This window comes from Crocodylus porosus, unplaced genomic scaffold (genome assembly GCF_001723895.1).
Source record: "Crocodylus porosus isolate Cpor-Errol unplaced genomic scaffold, CroPor_comp1, whole genome shotgun sequence".
NCBI classification, from domain to species: Eukaryota; Metazoa; Chordata; order Crocodylia; family Crocodylidae; genus Crocodylus; species Crocodylus porosus.
In genome coordinates, this window is record NW_017728948.1 from 39,293,279 (window position 1) to 39,298,896 (window position 5,618).

Here is a 5,618-nt window from a genome sequence, read left to right on the forward strand (position 1 = left end):
TAGAAGTCTACTAGACATGGCTTATGAGAAGAACAGGAATAGTTTAGTCTGGAAAATAGAAGTCTGAGAGGGGATGTGATAACAATCTTAAATTTATGAAGGATTGTGATAATGAGGATAATAACAAAATATTCTTCATGATTGTAGGGAACAGGACAAGAGGTAATGGACTTAAACTGAAACAAGGGAAATTTTGAATATTAAGAAGAACTTTTTGACTATGAAGGTAGTTAAGCACTGGAACAGTTTAGCTACAGAGTTTGTGGAAGATCTGTCACTGGAAGTTTTTAAGAGCAAATTAGACACGCAGTTAACTAGAAGAACTTAAAAATAAGGCTAATCCTACACTGAGAAAGGGGGTTGGACCAGATGTCCTCCTATGGGTTTTTCCAGCCCTACTTTCATATTATTCTATTTATTGATGTGGTGATCAGAACTTCAAAAAAGTACTAAAATGTGAAAAAGCATTGGTGATCTTCCAAAAATACTTAATTTGCTTTGCAATGTAAAACTTCATTGGTAGTAGAAAGGATCCCGAGGTTTCCCTTTCTAGTTTCATCTATAACAGGATCAGGCAATGTTTTTTGTTCAGAGTGCTGAAAATCTCCACAATGCTGACCTTGGAAGGTGCCAGAGTGCCAGCATGCCAGAAAAACAAAATGAGACCCTGCATGTGCCCCTTGCCCCCCACCCAAAGCTCCTGCACCTCAGCCCTGCTGCCTTGTGCCCCCCAGCCCTGCTGCCCCTTGCCCTCTGGCCCTCTGGTCCTGCCTCCCCTTGCCCCCCATCTCTGCTGCACTGTGTCCCCCACCCAAATTCCCTTTCCCCCAGCCCTGCTGCCCCTGCTCCCCAGCCTGGGCTCCCCAGCTGGCAACAGCTTCCCAGAGCCGGGGCTGGCTGCAGCCAGGAGGCTCCAAACAGCTGTGCCAGGCTCTGGAATACTTAACTTTGCTTGGCGTCAGCTCTATACCAGCACATGCACTCTGTGCCAGCCACAGAGCCCAGGCTTCTCCCAGTAGGCAACTGGGATGCTGCAAGCCCTGCTGGGAGCAGCCCGGACTCCAGCAGCTACCCAGAGCTGGGTCTGCCCATGGCTGTCCATGGCATGCGGAGCAAAATGGCCTTGCATGGCATGCTTAGCACATGTGCCGGCGGTTGCTGATCCCTGATCTATAAGATGCCCTGTGACGCTATGGGGAAACACCTTCTACAGGCCAATGCATTCAGCTTAAGTGCAAAATTTATGCAGTTTGAATTGTTACAAGTGAAAGTTAAGACTTGTATAGAATAGGTGAAGCTAATGATTACTAAAGGGTAATCAGACCTGTAGACTCTGGTACATGATATAAGGTCTGGGCATGCATGACATTGTTCCAAATTATGAAGTATGTTATATCAAACTGTGTTTGTCCTTAAGAAACAATGGGAACCTACCTGGCATGTCACTACTGAAGAGCATGGGAAATTCACAATTCTGGAAAGGGGGTGTGTGGAAGCAGGGACCAATGCTGCACAGGTAGCTTCATCCCCTCTCCCAGCTTCTTCCCCCTCCCCTCCCCAACAGGTAGACCACATTATGGAAACAACAGCTCAAAACTTTTTAATGTCCCCAGATCAAACATAAGAATTAACCCACTACCCTGTCAAGCACCCCTCTTTTCCTACCTATGCTCAGCAACATTTTCCCATCCCTTCTATCCACCCCCTCCCTTGCCTGATGCTGCCATTTTCCTCTGTCTCTAGCTGTCCCAGGGGGTGAGGGAGTTCTGTATCTGCTACTGCCCCACTCCCACAGAAATAGCAGGGTGGTTCTTCCTTTCTGCTCCTGCTCCCAAGTTGGCAGGGACATTTGGGGAGGGGGGTAGGCAGAAAGGAAGAACTTGCCTAATGCCACTGCTGCTGCTGTCCCTAGCTTGGGCTAGCTCCCCATGCAGCCCTTTTGGAGCAGGGCGGGAACACCTCTGAAGTGCACATGACCCCCTGGGGTAGCTGGAGACAGAAAGGAGAGCAGAAGCAGTGGATGTGAAAGGGATGTGCCACTGAGCATGGAGAGAAAGGTAGGATGACATTTTTACCTGATTTGCAAACTTTAAAAAAGCCCCCAGTTTCTGCTTCCATGGTATGGTTTGAAATGGGGTGTGACTGGTCTCCCTCTTAGTCTGCATTTGCCAAAGAGTGGAAAATATTTTAGACTGTAGGTGAAATGACTTGTTTAATCTTACTGTAAATTTTTTGGAGTTACCTATATTTTGGGTTCTGTATTAGGTTTGCTTAAAAAACAGTTAAATTTATGCCTGGTCTCCAGAAACATTTCTACCCCTCCAATGGAGAGCTCAAAGAGTAGCCAGACAGTGTTTTCAGAAATTGCGTTGCTTTGTTATTAACAAAAGGATTCAATATCCTAATGACAATAAAGTTCAACTTGAGCTGCATACTATTAGTTTTCTCTTACCTCTGTACTATGCTGTTTTCTGTTCATAATGAAATGTCATATTGAATATTTCATTTTTATGTACCTTCCCAAAATATTTCCTTTAAATAAAATGCAAATGCAACAACTACCAATTAGTTGTACAATCTAATATGATATTCAAGTTGGAAGACACAGGCATTAGACTTGTACACACATATTTTGCACACTCTGGCTAGGGACAGAAGTTATTCATAAACTGGTTTAAGAGATCAGAAACTGGATTAAACCTGTAACAAACTAGAATCTCAGTGCACATAAACAAGTTTCAAAATTACTTTATTAACTCGGGTCATTCATTTCTGGGAAAAGACCTATCCTTTCTAAGAATGGCATTAGTAGCCCAAGATAAGAAGCATTTCTCCTTAACAAAATGGTTAAGATAAACCAGATTTAAGATAAACTAGTTAAAGATAAACCTGGTTGAATGTAGACTTAACTGATTTGGGTCAAATCAGTTTATGAAACTTCTGTCCCAGACCCCTTCTTTGCTCAAGTTAAATCACAATTCCCCAGCATCCCAGCATGATTTCCAGCCCTGTGCTGTGCTGTGCTGTCTGCTCCAGAGATCAGGGCTGGCCCCACGCATCTGCTTCTTAACTGGAGCAGTGAGGGCTGGCTGACAAGAGGGGGAGGGAGGGGAAGCTCAGCAGGGAATATAGCCCAGTCTGCAGTGGCTGGGAGGGTGGGAGGCGAGACTGCCCCCACCAGGCAAACCCCAGCTGGGGGCTGGGACCAGTGAGGAGGTTTAGACTAACTTGCAAAGACTGAATTGATTCAGGCTTTTTGACTGTCTGTACCTAGACTAAAGTTTGGATTTAAATGATAATGGACATTTCCTTAACAAAGAAGTATGGCTGTTGCCATGCCAATATACTTCACATTTATTACAAAGTAAAGGTTTAGTATCACTCAAGGCCAGCTATCTGTGTACTGGCAGATTTTATGTTTGATTGTTGTTTTTTTAACAATCCAAATATCTCAAAAAAATTAGAAATGGAAATTGAGAGTCTACATTCAGTATAGGATTTAGTTAATATATTGCCTCTCATAAGGAAATTATAATTCTGTTAAGGAGAAATGCTTCTTATCTTGGGGCACTAATGGCATTCTTGGAAAGAATAGATCTTTTCCCAGAAATGAATGACCTGAGCTAATAAAACATACATAGCTCCTTAAAGAGAAATTGCATCACTCAAAGAAATCATTTCCCTACCTTAAGAGCATCTAAACATAATTCTTATAAACATACATTCACAGGTTGAGCTACAGATGGAGTTAAGATAGAATAACATAGATAAAATAGCAAATAACAATATTATTATTCAGTGAGAAAATGCTGAGCCATACAATATTTACATTTTCTTCAACACAGACAAGATTATAAAAAAAAAATTGTATCTCTGAAACTATGTGGATTTGAGAAATGTCCCTCTACAAATAGGGAAATGACTTATGTTCTAGGCCAATTCATCCCTGATGCAAGCTGTTTAAGCAAATGGGAACTGTCCTTTTGCTTCAGAGAGATAAATTTGGGCCTATGTGCTTTCATATTCTGCATAAACTTTTTATTTTAACCTCTTCCAGAAAATTAGAAACCACTACTGTGACCACTGTTAGCTTAAAGAGCAGAAATTTATTCAGTGGATCTAAAATGACTAACTGTTAAGGAAACATGTCCAATTCAATATAATACCGCATGTGTGAATTTCTTTTAATTTTTGAACAGTTGTATGTTTGTTAATTCTTCTTTCTTCTGATTATTTTTTAAGGGTTTTTTTTGAAAGAAAATTATTCCCTCAAAATTAATTAAATTAACTTTACTGAAGTTGGGAAGTAAAACACCTAATATTAGTAAATACAAGGAATAAAGTTGGATGTATACCCTTAAATTGTTTCCCACATGTAAATTCATTATGATACAATTTTTCATTACAGAAACAGATGCTGTGGACAGGAAGCAGGGTTGTGTAATGAAAAGTATTGTCTGGAACAAAATTCTATTAAATTGCTGCTTCATTTATTTCAGAGGTAGAAATTATTCACATGTATAATAAATGAGATAGAGTATTTTGGGGAAAGAAAAAATGGTGTCATGGTAAAGGTTGTTCAGTGTCCTGACGAATTGGATTCTATGCCTCTTTCTCTCTCAGAGTTCCTTCATGTTCTTGGGGAAGTCATTTTCAACAGATGGTTATTAATTATGTTCCTTATTTTCTGAGTGTCTGACTAGACATCCTGCAGTCTCATTTGCATTTGTGCAGTGTACTTACAGTGATAACTGCAGAAACTGAATGTTGTTATTTTACAATAAAGTAGTATGTAATGCTATGTTCTCTGAACTATCAAATCCTGGGCATCTCAGATTAATGGATGCTTTTGACTTCAATCTTTCTGTGTCTTAGCTCTTCATCTCTAAAATGGGTATAAACAGAGATAAAATATCTGATTATCTCATAGGGTAAATGTGTTTGGATCGCAGAAATACTTTAGTATTGCTAGGCTCATTGGGGGAAGGGGAAGACAAGGGTGGAGGAAGCCTTAGCCCATGAAACCAAGTGTCGCCCACAAGAACAGCCCAGCCTAGACTGAAGGTGAGCAGAACAAATACCCAGATAAGCAACAGGGGCCCAGGTACTGCTGGGATTAAGGGGGCAGTGCCTGCATCTTCAGGAGGCCTCAAATGCCTCTACACTAATGCAGGAACTTACCTTCCTGCTTGCTAACACCAACCCAGACATAGTGGGGCTCACTAAAACGTGGTGGGACCCAGAACATGACTGGGCAGTGAATATCAAGGGCTAGGCTGTACAGGAGGGATAGGACAGGGAGGAAAGGTGGTGGTGTGGTGCAGGCCCAAGGAAGTGATACTCCCCCTCTATGCAGCACTGGTTAGGCTGCAGCTGGAGTACTGCATCCAGTTCTGGGTGCCGCACTTCAACAGGGATGTGGACAACATGGAGAGGGTCCAGAGGAAGGCCACCCGCATGATCGGAGGCAGCAGGGCAGACCCTATGAGGAGAGGCTAAGAGACCTGAACCTGTTCAGCCTCCACAAGAGAAGGCTGAGAGGGGATCTAGTGGCCTGTTACAAACTAGTCAGGGGGGACCAGCAGGCCTTTAAGACAAGGCTAGACAATCACCTTGCT

At 42.3% G+C, this 5,618-nt stretch overlaps 1 long non-coding RNA gene across 1 annotated transcript in view; it reads right to left on the reverse strand.

The window, feature by feature from the left end:
• Positions 1-537: 537 nt before the first annotated feature.
• LOC109321887 overlaps positions 538-5,618 on the reverse strand; it is a 20,632-nt gene continuing 15,551 nt past the window's right edge. The window contains exon 3 of the long non-coding RNA XR_002104193.1: positions 538-549. This is a non-coding gene — a long non-coding RNA (uncharacterized LOC109321887). The remainder of the gene's footprint in view (positions 550-5,618) is intronic.